The sequence below is a fragment of the Ranitomeya variabilis genome, chromosome 4, assembly GCF_051348905.1.
Source record: "Ranitomeya variabilis isolate aRanVar5 chromosome 4, aRanVar5.hap1, whole genome shotgun sequence".
Classification (NCBI taxonomy): Eukaryota; Metazoa; Chordata; class Amphibia; order Anura; family Dendrobatidae; genus Ranitomeya; species Ranitomeya variabilis.
In genome coordinates this window covers 743,596,655-743,616,590 of record NC_135235.1, presented here as the reverse complement: position 1 = coordinate 743,616,590, position 19,936 = coordinate 743,596,655, and the positions used below count along the sequence as shown (strand labels likewise).

The window sequence follows — 19,936 nt, the reverse complement described above, 5'->3', positions numbered from 1 at the left end:
GACTCCTGAAAACCAGCATTGCTTTTAAATTTTTTTTTTTTTTAATAATTTGGTTAACTAAGGGGTAGGGGAGTAGTTTTTTTAAAATGAAATATTTTTCGGAGTGTTATTTTTCTTTCAGCTTACTGGATTAGTAATGGGGGTGTCTGACAGATGTCTCTCCAACACTAACCCCTAGGATTGATGCCAGCTGACATAAATCCCCCAAAATATTACCCCGATTGCCAACGCACCAGTGCAATCAAGAAGAGCCAGGCAAAGTGGCAGAAATGGCGCATCTAATGTAATGCACCACTTCTAGGGGGGAATGAAAGCTGATATTTGTAGAATGGGAAGGGGCCAACATCCAAGGACCTTGCCAGCCTGATATCAGCACCCAGCTGTCGGATTTAACTTGGCAGGTTATTAAAAAAGAAGAAAAATAATGGCATTCTGTGAGAACTTCTTTGGGCTTCTGTCCTCACATCCTGCAGTTGTCTGAATGGATCTAATGTGGACTTGGGAGCCAGCAAAGCCGCATTCTGTCCACAGCTGTTACATCACTGTTCACACCACACAGAGACCCCAAAAGAGTCTCAGTATTGAAGGGGTTAATGTCCCCCTCACCCAATAATGAAGAATCACCACATACTTCCACCCGCAGAGCCGCACTCCACATAGAGAATAATGGAGCCTCCAGCACCGACCTCCACTCGAAGAGCTGCACTCCACTATGGCTGTTTTGTGTGCACAGGACCTGTGATGAGGTCACAGGAGGGGAGGAGTCAGGGGGTCACATGATCAGGGGCCTCAGTGTATGCAGGACTCTGCTGTGCTGGTTGTCATGGTGCTGGATGAGGGGAAGTTTATGTGTGGGGTCAGGAGGGGTTTACAGTGTGTATGTAGCAGAGCCGCGAGTGTACGAGGTGTATTGAGCGGAGCCGTATATGTACGAGGTGTACGGAGCGGAGCCGTGTGTGTACGGAGCTGAGCCGTATATGTACGAGGTGTACGGAGCGGAGCCGTGTGTGTACGAGGTGTAAGGAGCTGAGCCGTATATGGACGAGGTGTACGGAGCTGAGCTGTGTGTGTACGGAGAGGAGCTGTGTGTACGAGGTGTACGGAGCGGAGCCGTGTGTGCATGAGGTGTATGTGGCACCCCAGGAGTTGGGGTACCACAGTAGTGCTGGCTTACTCTCGGGGAGGGTAGTGCTATGCCTGGAAACAAGAGGAATTCCTTTGACAGGTAAACCACACGCCCAACACTTTCTGAATCCAGGCCAGGAGGGGGAGCTCTAAACCCAGCTTCAGGTCAGCTTCCCTGGATAAAGATCCTGGTCTGGATGAGGAGCTAGACAGTTGGTCCCAGGAGACCAGTTCAGTTTGGAGCAGACAGGAAAGGAGCAGAGGAGAAATTGAGGGCTCAAGGAGGCGACGATTAGGCCTCTAAGAACCGGAGCGCAGAAACTGGGCACTGGCAGCCCAAAGTTGTGGACAGTTGTAAAGTCCACAGCAGAGCCGGAGAGCAGAGGACTATAGGTATACTGCCCATATCATACCTGAGGCACAGCAGCAGATAGAGCCTGGAGTCACTGTGTCAGAGACCCCGAAGAGTGCAGCTCAAGCTGCCTGCCATGCAGGTTCTGTCCCAGGACAGGAGAGAGAAAGGAGTACTTTACCAGCAAACCACAGGTACGAGAAACCCAGCACATAGTGGAAGGCTCCCAAATTGACCTGCCACGGGGATTTCCACTTGTTTTTGGGCTGCCTGGACTCCTTTTGTACCTGTGGCTGGTACCCTGGACTGTGGCCTGCTACCCCCAGTAAACCAGGTAAAGACTTTGCAACTCTGTGTCCTCCACTTATTCGTCGGCATACACCATCCTTGCCACACACCTGGGGACCCAGCTTCACCTGTGGGAAGCATTACCATCTTGCTGTAACAACATTACTCCAGAGGACTCCTTTAAGCAGCGTTGGTCCCTATTGAGCATTACCATCTTGCTGTAACAACATTACTCCAGAGGACTCCTTTAAGCAGTGTTGGTCCCTATTGACCAAGAACCACAGGTGGCATCACGAACAATAGACTTCATCCACAATTCACCTTAAAAGATTTTTCCCCTTTAATTTGGCGCCCAAGGCCACGGACTGGGTCGCAACCACAGTGACATCCCCGGTACCGAGTACCCCACGGCCAAGGCAGGCGACTCAAGTTGACGTCATGAACTGGGTCTTGTGCGCCTAAGAGACTGTGATCTATTGTGAGACTATTGGTCTGAGACATTGTGCCAAAATCGCCATTGCCGCGCCACGTGGAGCGCGAGAAGAACGGGCATACCTTCATGGGCAGAGCAATCAAAAAGAGAGCGAAGAGGAAGCTGGTGCCGCGCTGCGAGAAGAGCCGCAAGTGAGGACACGGTACAGCAGAGCCGGAAGTGGAGATAGCGGGCAGCAACACCGCAAGTGAGGATGTCGCGCAGCGGAGCCGTGAGTGCGGACGTTGTGCCACAAAGCCCTGGACGGAAGACCAGGAGAGGCGCCCGACTGTGCAGAGGAGGAACCGTTGCGGACATTGCACAAGAGAGATGCCGGGCTTTTACAAGGTAGGCATGAGGGAGAAGCTATCTCTGACCCAAGAGGGGAATTGGCAGTGGACGCAGTCGCAGGCCTGGAGATGCCCCAAGTCCTCGGGGTGGACTCAGCCGCCAGCCCCATGGTACCCCCGGGCCCTGCCGCAGGCGCACCTGCAGGCCCAATACTGCCAACAGGCCCTGCAGCTTCTACCAGCAGGCTGGACCCCACTGCAGCTACAGCGCCCATCATGCCGCTGTCCATGCCCTATATTCCTGGAGCAGCCTGGCTTCCACAATATTTCAGGGAGTCCCATACATTAAGTGACTTTAAGGAAAGGCTCTGCAGCCTACTTGAGGTATATCCCCTGACCGAGAATCAGAAGATCAACATTCTAATTGGACAATTGATAGGCGCAGCCATAAGAGAAGTGAAATCCTGGCCAAATATGGAAAAAGGAACTGTGCAGCAGATATTTGCCAGACTTAAAACCACCTTTGACACCCATACCGCTGCAGAAATCAAAATGAAATTTTTTGGGTGCAAGCAAAGAACACTGGATAGCATACGGGACTATGCCCTTAATCTACAAGAGGCACTACGAGCCATCAAACAGGTTGACCCTAACAGTATACAGGACGGGGATAAACTCATAAAGGAACAGTTCATTGAGGGTCTCCTGTCCAGCACCCACAGGATACAGCTGCGCATCCTGGCCTTACAAAACCCTGACCTAGACTTTGCGCAATTTAAGGATAGGGCCATCCGGGTGCTGCATGAACCTTAGCCCAGCCACACAGTGCCCTCAAGGCGTCCAGCCCTCATGTACCACCAGGAGGTGGAACCCTTCCACCAAGTTCCAGTAGAGGCCGACGCACAGATCCTGGATGATGATCCCTCAGCAGGACTGCGCCTCCAGGTCCAGGAACTGACTAAAAGCGTAGCTGCACTAGCTAAGACCGTGCAGTCCCTGAAGGTATCTCTGAAGGAGAAGCTCAAGCTGGCTTCCAGACCGGAGGACGTCCCTTGGCGTTGACAAAAGAGGATCCCTACACTGGCTACCCATTCGCTACAGGGTCCAGTATAAACTCATCTCTCTCACCCACAAAGCTCTCCACAGTTCTGCACCGTCTTGTATCTCCTCTCTCAGCTCTGTCTATCGCCCTACACGTGCCCTCCGTTCTACAAATTACCTAAGACTAACATCCCCTGTAATCCGAACCTCACACCTCCGTCTCCAAGACTTCTTTCGTTCTGCGCCAGCTCACTGGAATGTACTTCCCCAGACGATCAGACTGATACCTAGCCCCGACCTATTCAAGCGTGCTTTGAAAACCCATCTCTTCAAACAAGCCTACCACATCAACTACTCAGTAATCTAACTTTGCCCTGTTCCCTCCTTCCAAATATTACTCTGAATCTGCACCCTACTATTCATCTGTCTCCACACCCTCCATGCACACGATAACTGCACTTGATACTTGACTATTGCACTTAAACACACGGGCTGATGACCTGATCATGCAGCTTTGTATGAAAATCAATATGTATTATAATTGCCAGACCTTAAATAACAAGCACTTTTCACCTATTGTGTCCCCCCATTTCCTTGTACATTGTAATCTTGCAAGCAGGGACCTCACTCCTAATGTCACTGTTTAAATTGTCTTAACTTGTACCGAATTTATTGTTTGTACATGTCCCCACTTAATTGTAAAGTGCTGCAGAATATGTTGGCGCTATATATAAATAAAAATTATTATTATTATTATCCCGCCGACCAGAAGAAGAGATGACGATCGCTATCATCAAGACGGACGACCCATCTGCCACTGCTGCAACCAGGCAGGACACATCCCAAGGTACTGTCACTTAAACGAGCGACCCCTGGGGCAGAGGGCCAACCCTCAGGAGTTGGACGACCAGGCCCACAAAATTGGCGAGCCAAGTACGTCGGAGGACAACCAGTCCTCCCTATTGTGATCGACTGTATCCCGATGAACGCTTTATTGGACACTGGTTCTCAGGTGACGACTATGCATTACATCCTATATAAACGATACTGGGCTGACACAGACATTACCCGTGGCCCAGATAATGATTTAACAATAGTTGCCAGTAATGGTCAGCCTTTGCCACAGATGGGGTACAAAGAGGTCACCATTAAGGTGGATTGGTGCCAGAACTTACACGTGGGCACAGATTGTACACCATCACACCAGAATCATGGGGCTTACCGGGTGGTCCAGTAGTATAAGCGGGTATTCAGCAAACATGCACTAGATTTTGGGCAAGTAAAAGGGGTTCAACATCATATCCCGACGGAAAGTCATCCACCCATTAAGGAGAGGTACCAGCCTGTACCTCCAGCTCACTACCAGTGTGGCAAAAGTATGTTACAAGAGATGAAGGAGGCTGGGGTAATCAGAGATAGTTGCAGCCCCTGGGCAGCTCCATTAGTCCTCGTCAGGAAAAAGGATGGCACAATGAGAATGTGTGTTGATTACAGGCAGATAAACCACATTACACACAAAGATGCATACCCATTGCCCAGAATAGAAGAGTCATTAGCTGCATCTGCATATCTGGGCCTCCTGATGAGCCTTTTTGGCGAAACGCGTTGAGGTGTTCAGCTCATCAATGTGATAAGTATCGTCTCTTATCCTCTGCTATGAGATATGATGTATATACGATACGATACGATACGATACGATACACTTTATTGATCCCGTGGGAAATTATGGTATCACAGCAGCACAACTTACATCATAAGAATCATAAAATGAATTACATAATTGACATGACAGTTTGTTGACAGAGGACATTATACATTAGAATAGGACAAACACAGCGGGTGAACTGAAAAGTAGAAGGAATAAAGTAGACAATCCCCTTTATGATTTAACCCTAATGTTATTGTTGTACATCCCCATAGCAGTTGGCACAAACGATTTCCTAAATTTTTCCTTCTTACACCTCAGAAGTATTAGCCGGTTACTGAAGGTGCTCTTCTGTCTCATGAATAGCTCATATAGTGGATGTGCATTATTGTTCATGATTGCCATACACTTTTTCAGAGTTCTTCTCTCCACTACCTCCTCAAGAGAGTCCAGATTGCAGCCGACAGCAGAGCTTGCCTTTTTGATAAGCTTATTCAGCTTATTAGCATCAGAGGCCCGCACACTATTACCCCAGCATATGATTGCAAAAAAGATGGCACTTGCCACTACAGATTGGTAGAACATTTCTAACAATTTGCTACACACATTAAAAGACCTCAGTTTCCTTAGGAAATACAATCTGCTCATCCCCTTCTTGTAGACAGTCTCTGAGTGGCATCTCCAGTCCAGTTTGCTATCCAAATGGACCCCCAAATATTTATAACTCTCCACCTGCTCTACCTCCTGACCAGCAATAGTGATCGGTAAGCATTCCAACCTAATCCTGCCATAGTTCGCCACCAACTCCTTGGTTTTCTTAACATTTAGTTGTAGATAGTTACCATTGCACCAATCCACAAAATTCGACACCACCCTTCTATATTCCTCATCCCCCCGATCTCCCCTAATACATCCCACAACCACGGAGTCATCCGAAAATTTTTGAAGGTGGCAAAGATCAGATTTATACTGAAAGTCCGATGTATACAGTGTGAATAGAAAGGGTGCAAGCACCGTTCCCTGGGGGGCACCTACACTGCTCAATAATCTGCTCGACACCACTGCTCCCATCTGTACAAACTGTGGCCGATCTGATAGGTAGTCAGTTATCCAATTTCTCATCCCCACCTCCACTTTCATATCAGTCATCTTTTTGTGTAGTAAAGGTGGCTGCAGGGAATTAAATGCACTCGAGAAATCAAAGAACATCGCTCGCACCATGGTTCTGTCAGTCTCCAGAAATGAATGTACACTATGTAACAGAGAAAGAATAGCATCATCCACCCCCAATCTATGTCGGTAAGCAAACTGAAGGGGATCGATAAAAGCATTGACCCTTGGTCTTAAGTGAGCAAGCACTAATCTTTCCAAGGCCTTCATAGCGTGAGATGTTAAGGCTACCGGACGATAGTCATTTAGGGTTGCAGGAGAAGAAGTCTTGGGTACCGGAACCAGACAGGAAGTTTTCCATAACACAGGTACCCTCTGTGTTTGTAGACTTCCATTAAATAGGAGTGTAAAGACAGTACACAGCTGGTCTGCACAAACTTTAAGGACACGTGAGCTGAGTCCATCAGGTCCAGCAGCTTTACCAATGTTAAGTGACTTAAACTGCCTCCTCACATCATTTTCGGATACTCTAAAATTAGTCTGCTCCTCCTCCAATATCGATGTTGCAGAATTTGCACCCAATTCCCCTCCACTTCCAGTTGGCAGTACACATGTACTGCTAAATCTATTGAAATACTCGTTCATCTCATTAGCCTTGTCCAGATTTCCTCCCCCGTGATCAGACCTTACCTTAAGGCCAGTCAGTAATTTCATTCCTGACCAAACGTCCCTGGTATTATTGTGGGACAGTTTATTTTCAAGTTTAATTCTGAAGGCTTTCTGGGCCTCCTTTATTTTATACTTCAATTCATGCTGTATCATTTTAATTTCCTCTTTGTCGCCTAATTTAAATGCCTTTTTTTTCCTGTTGAGCAAATGCTTCAATTCCTTTGTTATCCATGGCTTGTTGTTTGCAAAACACCTAATCTTTTTAGCCGGCACCAGCATATCAATGCAGAAGTTAATGTAGTCAGTCACTCTACCAACCACTTCATTAACATTTGTATACTCGTCCATTGTCCCAAGCAACACATCCCAGTCTGTAAGATGAAAGCAATCCTGTAAAGCCTGTTCATTTGTTGGACTCCACATTCTAACTGATTTAATTGTAGCAGGCTGTTTTCTAACAACAGGTTGGTAGACTGGTGACAATAGTATATTTATCAGTTGTATCTTCATGCCCTGCTTTTTGATTTGTGGTAATATGTTCCTGCCTGTTTTACCCTGTTTTACCCTGTTTCACCCTGTTTAAGGAGTTATTTACACCTTAGGTATACTCCATGCTGTGTCTTCCTATGTTGCATGGTGTATTAGGATATCTATAGGGTCAGTTCAGGGTCAGCCATCGCTGAGTGGGGGCGCCATATCCGCTGCACAGTAGGGTGCCAACCTCCACAGCCAGGCAGGACATTCCCAGACAGGGCACAGAGGTTATAGTAGTTGTTTTATGCACGAGCACATTTTTTGTTTTTTGCACCTGTGTTTTTAGTCCGTGTCTCTCACCCTGCCACATGCAGCCCTGCTAAGGGTAGAACTACTCTACATTACTTATATATATATATATTTACATCTGCCATCTATCTATGCTATCCAAAAATATTTCCTGTCAAGTACCTATGACAGTATGTATGGCACACTATTCTAGGGCGCATGTTAGGAGTAACAGGGTCAGCCGTCGAGGAGTGGGGGCGCCAGTCTCGTATTTGTGTGTGTAAGGTGCCAACCTCCACTGTCAGGCAGTGATGACACAGTGCCCCATCTAGGGCTTTGGTAGAGAGCACGGTTGTGTGTTTTATGTGTATATCTGTGGTAGTTGTCTCATGGTTTTAAAACTTATTCAATAAAGGTACATGTTTTATCCATATCATTAATTAAGGGTATAGGTTATTTGCTTAAATAGATAAACCACATTACACACAAAGATGCATACCCATTGCCCAGAATAGAAGAGTCATTAGCTGCTTTAAAATCTGCTAACTACTTTTCCACCTTGGATCTCACCAGTGGGTAGTGGCAGGTTCCCGTGGCAGAGTCGGATAAGAAAAAGACAGCCTTCACAACACCGATGGGTCGCTCTGAATTTAACTACATGCCGTTCGGACTGTGCAACGCACTGGGAACATTTCAGAGGATGATGGAGTGCTGTCTCGGGCACAAGAATTTCGAAACAGTCTTGCTGTAATTGGACAATGTCATCGCCTTCTCCAAGACTCATGAGGACCACCTGAAGCACCTGACCTAGGTGTTTGAAGCTCTGTCCAACTTTGGCCTAAAGGTGAAATCATCCAAATGCCACCTGTTAAAGCCCAAAGTGCAGTACCTGGGCCATGTGGTAAGCACCGAAGGAGTGGCACCAGATCCTGACAAAGTCACTGTGATCAGGGACTGGCCGAAGCCCAAAAACATCCATGAAGTCTGGCAGTTCCTCGGGTTGGTAGGCTACTACAGAAGATTTATCAAAGACTTCACTAAGATAGCCACACCACTGCAAGACCTTTTATTGGGCCAATCCTAGAAAACTAAGGGTAAGAATACCCCATCTGACTTGAACGACAGGCCAGTGGCGTATCCCGGGGGGGGGGGGGGGGCAGCCGGGGCATGTGACCCGGGCGCAGCCGACAGGGGGCGCCAGCGGGCTGCCTGATAATGCGGCGGTCCAAGGAGGCTCCTCGTCGGCGGCATTCTGCTGCCCCCACACTGAGATACTCACCTACTCCTGGCGGCTTGGTCCCTGCAGGTCTCCGGTTCCCCAATGCCGCAGCTTCTTCCTGTACTGAGCGGTCACATGGTACCGCTCATTACAGTAACGAATATGCTGCATCACCTCCCTTAGGGGTGGAGCCGCATATTCATTACTGTAATGAGCGGTAACGGTGAACGCTCAATACAGGAAGAAGCTGCCGGCGCCGGGGAAGTAGGGACTGCACAGCGCTAGGAGCAGGTGAGTATAACGGGGAGGGGAGCGCAGCGCTGCGCGATATTCACCTGTTCCTCGTTACGGCACCGCTCTATCTTCTGCAGTGACTCTGAGGTCAGAGGGCGCGGTGACGTGGTTAGTGCGCGCCCTTGGTCTGAACGTCAGTGTAGAAGATGCTGAAAATGGAGCGGTGCCCGAAACGAGGAGCAGGTGAATATTGAAAGTGCTGGGGGCCTGAGCGAGAGCAATGGAGAGGTGAGTATGTGATTTTTTTTCTTATCGCAGCAACAGCAAATGGGGCAAGTATCTGTATGGAGCATCTTATGTGGCCATAACGTTTGTGCAGCACTATAATGGGGCAAGTGTCTGTATAGAGCATGTTATGGGGCCATAATCCTTTGTGCAGCACTATATGGGGCAAGTGTCTGTATAGAGCATCTTATGGGGCCATAATCAACGTTTGTGCAGCACTATATGGGGCAAATGTATTTATGGAGCATCTTATGGGGCATAATCAACGTTTCTGCAGCACTATATGGGGCAAATATATTTATGGAGCATCTTATGGGGCCATAATTAACGTTTGTGCAGCATTATATGGCGCAAATATATTTATGGGGCATCTTATGGGGCATAATAAACGTTTCTGTAGCACTATATTGGGCAAATATATTTATGGAGCATCTTATGGGGCCATAATCAATGTTTGTGGAGCACTATATTGGGCAAATGTGTCTATGGAGGATCTTATGGGGCCATTATTAACCATAAAGCAGGATTATATGGGGCTCCTTATTCAATATGGATATTCAAAAACACTTAACCTACCGCTGTCTCAATTAATTTTACTGTTATTGGTACTGTATCTATTGTAACATTATGGGGATTCAGGAATGTACTTGGCTTGGTCATGCAGTTTCAATAGAGTTAAGGTTCAAATGGGGGAGGTTGGGGGGGGGGCGCCAAACTGATCCTTTGCCCCGGGTGCAGGAAAGGCTAGATACACCTCTGCGACAGGCTGGAGGGATCCTTCGCTCGGTTGAAGTTGGCTCTCATGGAAGATGAGGTGCTGGCCTGCCCTGAATATGACCAACCATTTGTGCTGTACACAGATGCCAGCAAAGTGGGACTGGGAGCTGTGTTGTCCCAGGTACAGAAAGGCAAAGAAAGGGTAATTGCCTACACCAGCAGGAAACTTTGTCAGACTGAAAGGAACCCCGAGAACTACAGTTCCTTTAAGATAGAGTTCCTCGCTATCGTCTGGAAGGTAACAAAGTGATTCAAGCATCACCTGGCCTCAGCAAGATTCACGGCCTTCACGGACAACAACCCGCTGACCCCCCTGGAGACAGCAAAACTAGGTGCTTTGGAGCAGCGATGGATGGCCCGCTTGTCCAATTATGAGTTCACCATCAAGTACCGTGCAGGGCATAAGAATGCCGATGCGTTGTCCAGGATGCCCAACTTACCAGAGATGGGAGAAGATTCAAAAGAACTCGAAGAGATAGAGTTACCAGCTCTCCATCGCCCCAGGGCAACTCAGTATTCCCATTAAGTGAGGAACAGGAGTTATGACAAGCAAGAAGCTACGCTGAACCCATTGTCTCATCATGGATGGGCGGAGACGCAGGATAGTGACCCAGCAGTCCGTCTGGTCAAGGAGTTGCTGACGCCAGCCAATTCGTACCTTGGTCCAGGTGCTCCACGTTAGACTCAAAAGCTGTGGAAAGAGAAAGGCAAACTGTTTATGTACGATGGTAAGCAGTGCCGGAGGAATATTGACCCACACACTCACAAGCTGGTCTGGCAGATAGTGGTCCCAAGACAAGATGCACCAATGGTTCTGGAAGCGTACCACGAAGGAGCAGGGCACTTCAGATGGAAGAAGTTAGAGATCCTACTTCGTGGAAGGTTCTACTGGATTGGCATGAGAAAATCTATTGAAAAATGGTGCCGAGAGTATGGCCCATGCAATCTGCGCAGAAAGGACCGTGACAGCTAGAGGGCTCCCCTAAAGCCCATAGTCACCAAACAGCCACTTGAATTAGTTGTGCTGGATCATGTGAAGTTAACTCCAAGCCAGTCAGGCTATGTCTATGCTCTGACCACTGTGGAGTGGACCATTACTTCAGATTCCTGGTAGTCATGCCTGTCAAGGACCAGACAGCGAAGACAGCAGCCAAAGCCTTCCAGCAGCACTTTTACCGACCACACGGATACCCAGAGAAGGTACTTACCGACCAAGGCCCAGCCTTTGAAGCAGAAGTGTTTCAAGAGTTCTGCAACCTATACGGATGTAAGAAGATCAGAACAACGCCTTACCATCCACAAACCAACGATATGTGTGAAAAGATGAATCAAGTGGTAATCGACCTGTTAAAGACCTTGCCTTTACACAAAAGAAATTTATGGCCAGAGAAGTTGCCAGATTTGGTAGATTTGTACAATCACATCCTAGTGAATTCCACCAACTGCACTCCAGCATACCTGATGAGAGGAAGATCAAGTAAATTACCTGTTGATCTAGACATGGGAGTCTTAACACCAGAAACAACCTCACCAGATGCAGATTGGGATATCGAGCGACAACAGAAATACCGCCAAGTACAAGAGTGTGTAGAAAGAAGCTTGTCCCAGGCAAGACAAAAACAAGAAACTACAATCAACATGCCCCTGCAATTCCCTTGTCACCAGGTGAACAAGTGTTAAAGTGTAAAAGGAGAATGCACAAACTTGATGACCAGTGGGAAGCAGAACCATATACCATCTTACCACCCAACTTTGACAATACTAAAGGGTGTCTTATCAACAAAGATGGAGAAACTTCAACTGCAGTATCCAGAGATCATCTCAAAGTATGCCCTGACAAATTGAGAGACAAAGAAAAAGATCCAAGTACTACTCAACCCATTGTAGAAGAGGAAAAGAAAATCCATACTGTTCTTGGAGATTTTCCCCAGTCTTGGACTCAAGTACATCAGGCCATAGTGATACCTGTCTTGACTTTTCCCAAGCTGGAAATACCAGAAGCAGAAGTGACTCAGAACTATCCTGAATCAGAAGAGACTTTACACCAGGAGGCTCAAGCAGTAAACGTCACCCCAGCAGTGGAATCAGAGAATCTACCCTCTGCTATCTGTGAATCTGTCAGAACTATGGTGAATCTAAGAAGTCGCAGACAGTTGCCTAGCGTACCAACACAATTCAGCACAGTAGCACAGACACTAGTGGGTCCACAACAGTAACAGCAGACATGTTAGACCAGGAACTGTGTAGGTCTACTCGTAGTACCAAAGGTCAAATCCAAATCAGGAACAGGGACTAGAAATGTCAATAATTGCTGTTACCTGTTTGATTTGCTTAAATTTATTACAGGTTTAAAATGGACAATGGGGTAATGGACAGTGAATTACCCAAAAACTGTCTTTGTACATAGTTGGCATCCTCAAGGTGCACCTTGGTTCTACCCACTTTGCCGGCGTGGGTAGGGCCCTGTTTCTTCACAGACCCAGAGCAAAACCGTCTGGTGTGGTGAACCCTGGGTCTGGATACGCCATGTAGCCCGCCAAAGTCCTACGTTGGGGGTTTATGATGGGTTCCTTGCATCGATACTTTTATTTATAAACAAGGACACTCTGGTATAAGACCAGATGTACATACACTCACTGGCCACTTTATTAGGTACACCATGCTAGTAACGGGTTGGACCCCTTTTGCCTTCAGAACTGCCTCAATTCTTCATGGCATAGATTCAACAAGGTGCTGGAAGCATTCCTCAGAGATTTTGGTCCATATTGACATGATGGCATCACACAGTTGCCGCAGATTTGTCGGCTGCACATCCCTGATGCGAATCTCCCGTTCCACCACATCCCAAAGATTTCATGTTGTTTACGCCAAATTCTGACCCTACCATCCGAATGTCGCAGCAGAAATCGAGACTCATCAGACCAAGCAACGTTTTTCCAATCTTCTACTGTCCAATTTCGATGAGCTTGTGTAAATTGTAGCCTCAGTTTCCTGTTCTTAGCTGAAAGGAGTGGTACCCGGTGTGGTCTTCTGCTGCTGTAGCCCATCTGCCTCAAAGTTCGACGCACTGTGCGTTCAGAGATGCTCTTAGGCCTACCTTGGTTGTAACGGGTGGCAATTTGAGTCACTGTTGCCTTTCTATCAGCTCGAACCAGTCTGCCCATTCTCCTCTGACCTCTGGCATCAACAAGGCATTTCCGCCCACAGAACTGCCGCTCACTGGATTTTTTTTCTTTTTCGGACCATTCTCTGTAAACCCTAGAGATGGTTGTGCGTGAAAATCCCAGTAGATCAGCAGTTTCTGAAATACTCAGACCAGCCCTTCTGGCACCAACAACCATGCCTGTTGTGAATTTGGATTCTGGGCTCCCCCGGTGGCTACTGGTGGAATTGAACTGGTGTCTTCATCTTCTCTGTTCACCTGTTCCCATCAAGATGTGGGAGTCGCTATATAACCTTGCTGCTCTGTTAGTTGCTTGCCGGTCAACAATGTTATCAGAAGCCTCTCTGTGCTTGTTCCTGCTCCTAGACAACTACTAGATAAGTTGGACTCTTGTCCATGTTTGTTTTTGCATTTTGTTCCAGTTCACAGCTGTAGTTTCGTTACTGTGTCTGGAAAGCTCTTGGGAACAGGAATTGCCACTCTGGTGTTATGAGTTAATGCCAGAGTTTTAAAGTAATTTCTGGATGGTGTTTTGATTAGGGTTTTCAGCTGACCATGAAAGTGTCCTTTCTGTCTTCTGCTATGTAGTAAGTGGACCTCAAATTTGCTAAACCTATTTTCATACTACGTTTGTTATTTCATCTTAATTCACCGCCAATACATGTGGGGGGCCTCTGTCTCCTTTTGGGGTATTTCTCTAGAGGTGAGCTAGGACTAATATTTTCCTCTGCTAGCATTATTTAGTCCTCCGGCTGGTGCTGGGCATCTAGAATCAACGTAGGCATGCTACCCGGCCACTGCTAGTTGTGTGTTAGGTTTAGTTCATGGTCAGCTCAGTTCCCATCTTCCAAGAGCTAGTTCCTATATATGCTTATGCTATGATCTCTTGCCATTGAGATCATGACAGTTTGACCGGCCCACTAAAGGGTTAAAATCCTTGGCTGAGAAAGGAGAGAAATAAGTAGTCTGCTGAATTTTTTTTTTTTTTTTTTTTTCTCTCCTTTGAATGGCTCTGTGTCCACCTGTTTGTAATGGATCTTCAGAGTGTAACTGCAGGTTTGAATAATCTCGCCACGAAGGTACAAAATTTGCAAGATTTTGTTTGTCATGCACCTGTATCTGAGCCGAGAATTCCTTTGCCGGAATTTTTCTCGGGGAATAGATCTGGGTTTCAGAATTTTCGAAATAATTGCAAATTATTTTTGTCCCTGAAATCTCGCTCTGCCGGAGACCCTGCACAGCAGGTCAGGATTGTGATTTCCTTGCTCCGGGGCGACCCTCAAGACTGGGCTTTTTCATTGACACCAGGGGATCCTGCGTTGCTCAATGTGGATGCGTTTTTTCTGGCCTTGGGGTTGCTTTATGAAGAACCTCATTTGGAGCTTCAGGCAGAAAAAACTTTGATGTCCCTATCTCAGGGGCAAGATGAAGCGGAAATTTACTGCCAAAGATTCCGTAAATGGTCTGTGCTTACTCAGTGGAATGAGTGCGCCCTGGCGGCGACTTTCAGAGAGGGTCTCTCTGATGCCATTAAGGATGTTATGGTGGGGTTCCCTGTGCCTGCGGGTCTGAATGAGTCCATGACAATGGCTATTCAGATCGATAGGCGTTTGCGGGAGCGCAAACCAGTGCACCATCTGGCGGTGTCCACTGAGAAGTCGCCAGAGAGTATGCAGTGTGATAGAATTCTGTCCCGAAGCGAGCGGCAGAATTTTAGACGGAAAAATGGGTTGTGTTTCTATTGTGGTGATTCTACTCATGTTATATCAGCATGCTCTAAGCGCACTAAAAAACTTGGTAAATCTGTTTCCATTTGCACCTTACCGTCTAAGTTTATTCTATCTGTGACCCTGATTTGCTCTTTGTCATCTATTACCACGGACGCCTATGTCGACTCTGGCGCCGCTTTGAGTCTTATGGATTGGTCCTTTGCCAAACGCTGTGGGTATGATTTAGAGCCTTTGGAGACTCCTATTCCTCTGAAGGGGATTGACTCCACCCCATTGGCTAATAATAAACCACAATACTGGACACAAGTGACTATGCGTGTTAATCCGGATCACCAGGAGGTTATTCGCTTTCTGGTGCTGTATAATCTACATGATGATTTGGTGCTAGGATTGCCTTGGCTGCAATCTCACAACCCAGTCCTCGACTGGAGAGCTATGTCTGTGTTGAGCTGGGGATGTAAGGGGGCTCATGGGGATGTACCTGTGGTTTCCATTTCATCATCTATTCCCTCTGAAATTCCTGAGTTCCTGTCTGACTATCGTGACGTCTTTGAAGAATCCAAGCTTGGTTCGTTACCTCCGCACCGAGAGTGCGATTGTGCCATAGATTTAATCCCGGGTAGTAAATACCCAAAGGGTCGTTTATTTAATCTGTCTGTGCCTGAACACGCTGCTATGCGTGAATATATAAAGGAGTCCTTGGAAAAGGGACATATTCGTCCTTCGTCATCTCCCTTAGGAGCCGGTTTTTTCTTTGTGTCAAAAAAAGACGGCTCTTTGAGACCATGTATTGATTATCGGCTTTTGAATAAAATCACTGTTAAATATCAATACCCATTGCCGTTGCTGACTGATTTGTTTGCTCGCATAAAGGGGGCCAAGTGGTTCTCTAAGATTGACCTTCGTGGGGCGTATAATTTGGTGCGAATCAGGCAGGGGGATGAGTGGAAAACCGCATTTAATACGCCCGAGGGCCACTTTGAGTATTTAGTGATGCCTTTTGGTCTTTCTAATGCTCCGTCAGTTTTCCAGTCCTTTATGCATGATATTTTTCGCGATTATTTGGATAAATTTATGATTGTGTATCTGGATGATATTCTGATTTTTTCGGATGACTGGGACTCTCATGTCCAGCAAGTCAGGAGGGTTTTTCAGGTTTTGCGGTCTAATTCTTTGTGTGTGAAGGGTTCTAAGTGTGTTTTTGGGGTACAGAGGATTTCCTTTTTGGGATATATTTTTTCCCCCTCTTCCATTGAAATGGATCCTGTCAAGGTTCAAGCTATTTGTGATTGGACGCAGCCCTCTTCTCTTAAGAGTCTTCAGAAATTTTTGGGCTTTGCTAACTTTTATCGTCGATTTATTGCTGGTTTTTCGGATATTGCTAAGCCATTGACCGATTTGACTAAGAAGGGTGCTGATGTTGCTGATTGGTCCCCTGATGCTGTGGAGGCCTTTCGGGAGCTTAAGCGCCGTTTTTCCTCTGCCCCTGTGTTGCGTCAGCCTGATGTTGCTCTACCTTTTCAGGTTGAGGTCGACGCTTCTGAGATCGGAGCTGGGGCAGTGTTGTCGCAGAAAAGTTCTGACTGCTCCGTGATGAGGCCTTGTGCCTTCTTTTCCCGTAAATTTTCGCCCGCTGAGCGGAATTATGATGTTGGGAATCGGGAGCTTTTGGCCATGAAGTGGGCTTTTGAGGAGTGGCGCCATTGGCTTGAGGGGGCCAGACATCAGGTGGTGGTATTGACTGACCACAAAAATTTGATTTATCTTGAGACCGCCAGGCGCCTGAATCCTAGACAGGCGCGCTGGTCATTATTTTTCTCTCGGTTTAATTTTGTGGTGTCATACCTACCGGGTTCTAAGAATGTTAAGGCGGATGCCCTTTCTAGGAGTTTTGAGCCTGACTCACCTGGTAACTCTGAGCCCACAGGTATCCTTAAGGATGGAGTGGTATTGTCAGCCGTTTCTCCAGACCTGCGGCGGGCCTTGCAGGAGTTTCAGGCGGATAGACCTGATCGTTGCCCACCTGATAAACTGTTTGTTCCTGATGATTGGACCAGTAGAGTCATCTCTGAGGTTCATTCTTCTGCGTTGGCAGGTCATCCTGGCATTTTTGGTACCAGGGATTTGGTGGCAAGGTCCTTCTGGTGGCCTTCCCTGTCACGAGATGTGCGAGGCTTTGTGCAGTCTTGTGACGTTTGTGCTCGGGCCAAGCCTTGTTGTTCTCGGGCTAGTGGATTGTTGTTGCCCTTGCCTATTCCTAAGAGGCCTTGGACGCACATCTCGATGGATTTTATTTCAGATCTGCCTGTTTCTCAGAAGATGTCTGTCATCTGGGTGGTGTGTGACCGTTTCTCTAAGATGGTCCATTTGGTTCCTCTGCCCAAGTTGCCTTCTTCTTCCGAGTTGGTTCCTCTGTTTTTTCAAAATGTTGTTCGTTTGCATGGTATTCCTGAGAATATCGTTTCTGACAGAGGGACCCAATTCGTGTCTAGATTTTGGCGGGCATTCTGTGCTAGGATGGGCATAGATTTATCTTTTTCGTCCGCTTTCCATCCTCAGACGAATGGCCAGACCGAGCGGATTAATCAGACCCTGGAGACATATCTGAGGTGTTTTGTGTCTGCTGACCAGGATGATTGGGTTGCTTTTTTGCCATTGGCGGAGTTCGCTCTCAATAATCGGGCCAGCTCTGCCACTTTGGTGTCCCCGTTTTTCTGTAATTCGGGGTTTCATCCTCGATTTTCCTCTGGTCAGGTGGAATCTTCGGATTGTCCTGGAGTGGATGCTGTGGTGGAGAGATTGCATCAGATCTGGGGGCAGGTGGTGGACAATTTGAGGTTGTCCCAGGAGAAGACTCAGCTTTTTGCCAACCGCCACCGTCGTGTTGGTCCTCGGCTTTGTGTTGGGGATTTGGTGTGGTTGTCTTCTCGTTTTGTCCCTATGAGGGTCTCTTCTCCTAAGTTTAAGCCTCGGTTCATTGGCCCGTATAAGATATTGGAGATTCTTAACCCTGTTTCCTTCCGTTTGGAACTCCCTGCATCCTTTTCTATTCATAGCGTTTTTCATCGGTCGTTGTTGCGCAGGTATGAGGTACCGGTTGTGCCTTCCGTTGAGCCTCCTGCTCCGGTGTTGGTTGAGGGTGAGTTGGAGTACGTTGTGGAGAAAATCTTAGACTCTCGTGTTTCCAGACGGAGACTCCAGTATCTGGTCAAGTGGAAGGGATACGGCCAGGAGGATAATTCTTGGGTGAATGCATCTGATGTTCATGCCTCTGATCTGGTTCGTGCCTTTCATAGGGCCCATCCTGATCGCCCTGGTGGTTCTGGTGAGGGTTCGGTGCCCCCTCCTTGAGGGGGGGGTACTGTTGTGAATTTGGATTCTGGGCTCCCCCGGTGGCTACTGGTGGAATTGAACTGGTGTCTTCATCTTCTCTGTTCACCTGTTCCCATCAAGATGTGGGAGTCGCTATATAACCTTGCTGCTCTGTTAGTTGCTTGCCGGTCAACAATGTTATCAGAAGCCTCTCTGTGCTTGTTCCTGCTCCTAGACAACTACTAGATAAGTTGGACTCTTGTCCATGTTTGTTTTTGCATTTTGTTCCAGTTCACAGCTGTAGTTTCGTTACTGTGTCTGGAAAGCTCTTGGGAACAGGAATTGCCACTCTGGTGTTATGAGTTAATGCCAGAGTTTTAAAGTAATTTCTGGATGGTGTTTTGATTAGGGTTTTCAGCTGACCATGAAAGTGTCCTTTCTGTCTTCTGCTATGTAGTAAGTGGACCTCAAATTTGCTAAACCTATTTTCATACTATGTTTGTTATTTCATCTTAATTCACCGCCAATACATGTGGGGGGCCTCTGTCTCCTTTTGGGGTATTTCTCTAGAGGTGAGCTAGGACTAATATTTTCCTCTGCTAGCATTATTTAGTCCTCCGGCTGGTGCTGGGCATCTAGAATCAACGTAGGCATGCTACCCGGCCACTGCTAGTTGTGTGTTAGGTTTAGTTCATGGTCAGCTCAGTTCCCATCTTCCAAGAGCTAGTTCCTATATATGCTTATGCTATGATCTCTTGCCATTGAGATCATGACACATGCCACGTTCAAAGGCACTCAAATCACCTTTCTTCCCCATACTGATGCTCGGTTTGAACTGCAGGAGATTGTCTTGACCATGTCTACATGCCTAAATGCACTGAGTTGCCGCCATGTGATTGGCTGATTAGAAATTAAGTGTTAACAAGAAGTTGGACAGGTGTACCTAATAAAGTGGCCAGTGAGTGTATATAAATTTGTTTGCAATGTTCAAAGCCAAAAGTGCCTCCCAGAAAGGAAGAAAAAGTTTATACGTGTTCAAATGTTGTTCAAAATGTTTGCTTTGTTAAACCTGTTGTTTATGTTTCCTTTTCTCAGTCCGGGAGTACTGGATTTAACGGGGGGGGGGGGAATGTGGCAACCCAGGAGCTCGGGTACCACATTAGTGCTGCTTTCCTCTCGGGGAGGGTAGTGCTATGCCTGGAAACATGAGGGATTCCTTTGGCAGGTAAACCACACGCCCAACACCTTCTGAATCCAGGCCAGGAGGGGGAGCTCTAAACCCAGCTTCAGGGCAGCTTCCCTGAATAAAGATCCTGGTCTGGATGAGGAGCTAGACATTTGGTCCCAGGAGACCAGTGATCACAGTTCAGCCTGGAGCAGAGAGGAAAGGAGCAGAGGAGAAATTGAGGACTCAAGGTGGTGACGATTAGGCCTCAAAAAGCCGGAGCGCAGAAACCGGGCA

General features: G+C 47.2%; 1 protein-coding gene across 2 annotated transcripts in view; it reads right to left on the bottom strand.

The window, feature by feature from the left end:
• LOC143768053 (uncharacterized) overlaps positions 1–19,936 on the bottom strand; it is a 118,542-nt gene that overhangs the window by 43,509 nt on the left and 55,097 nt on the right. The window contains exon 1 of one of the 2 annotated variants that reach the window (XM_077256718.1): positions 632–726. The exons of the other annotated variant lie outside the window; for it this stretch is intronic. The gene's annotated coding sequence lies outside the window, so the exon portion shown is untranslated. Of the gene's footprint in view, positions 1–631; positions 727–19,936 lie in introns of those variants that run through there. 2 annotated transcript variants of the gene reach the window in all.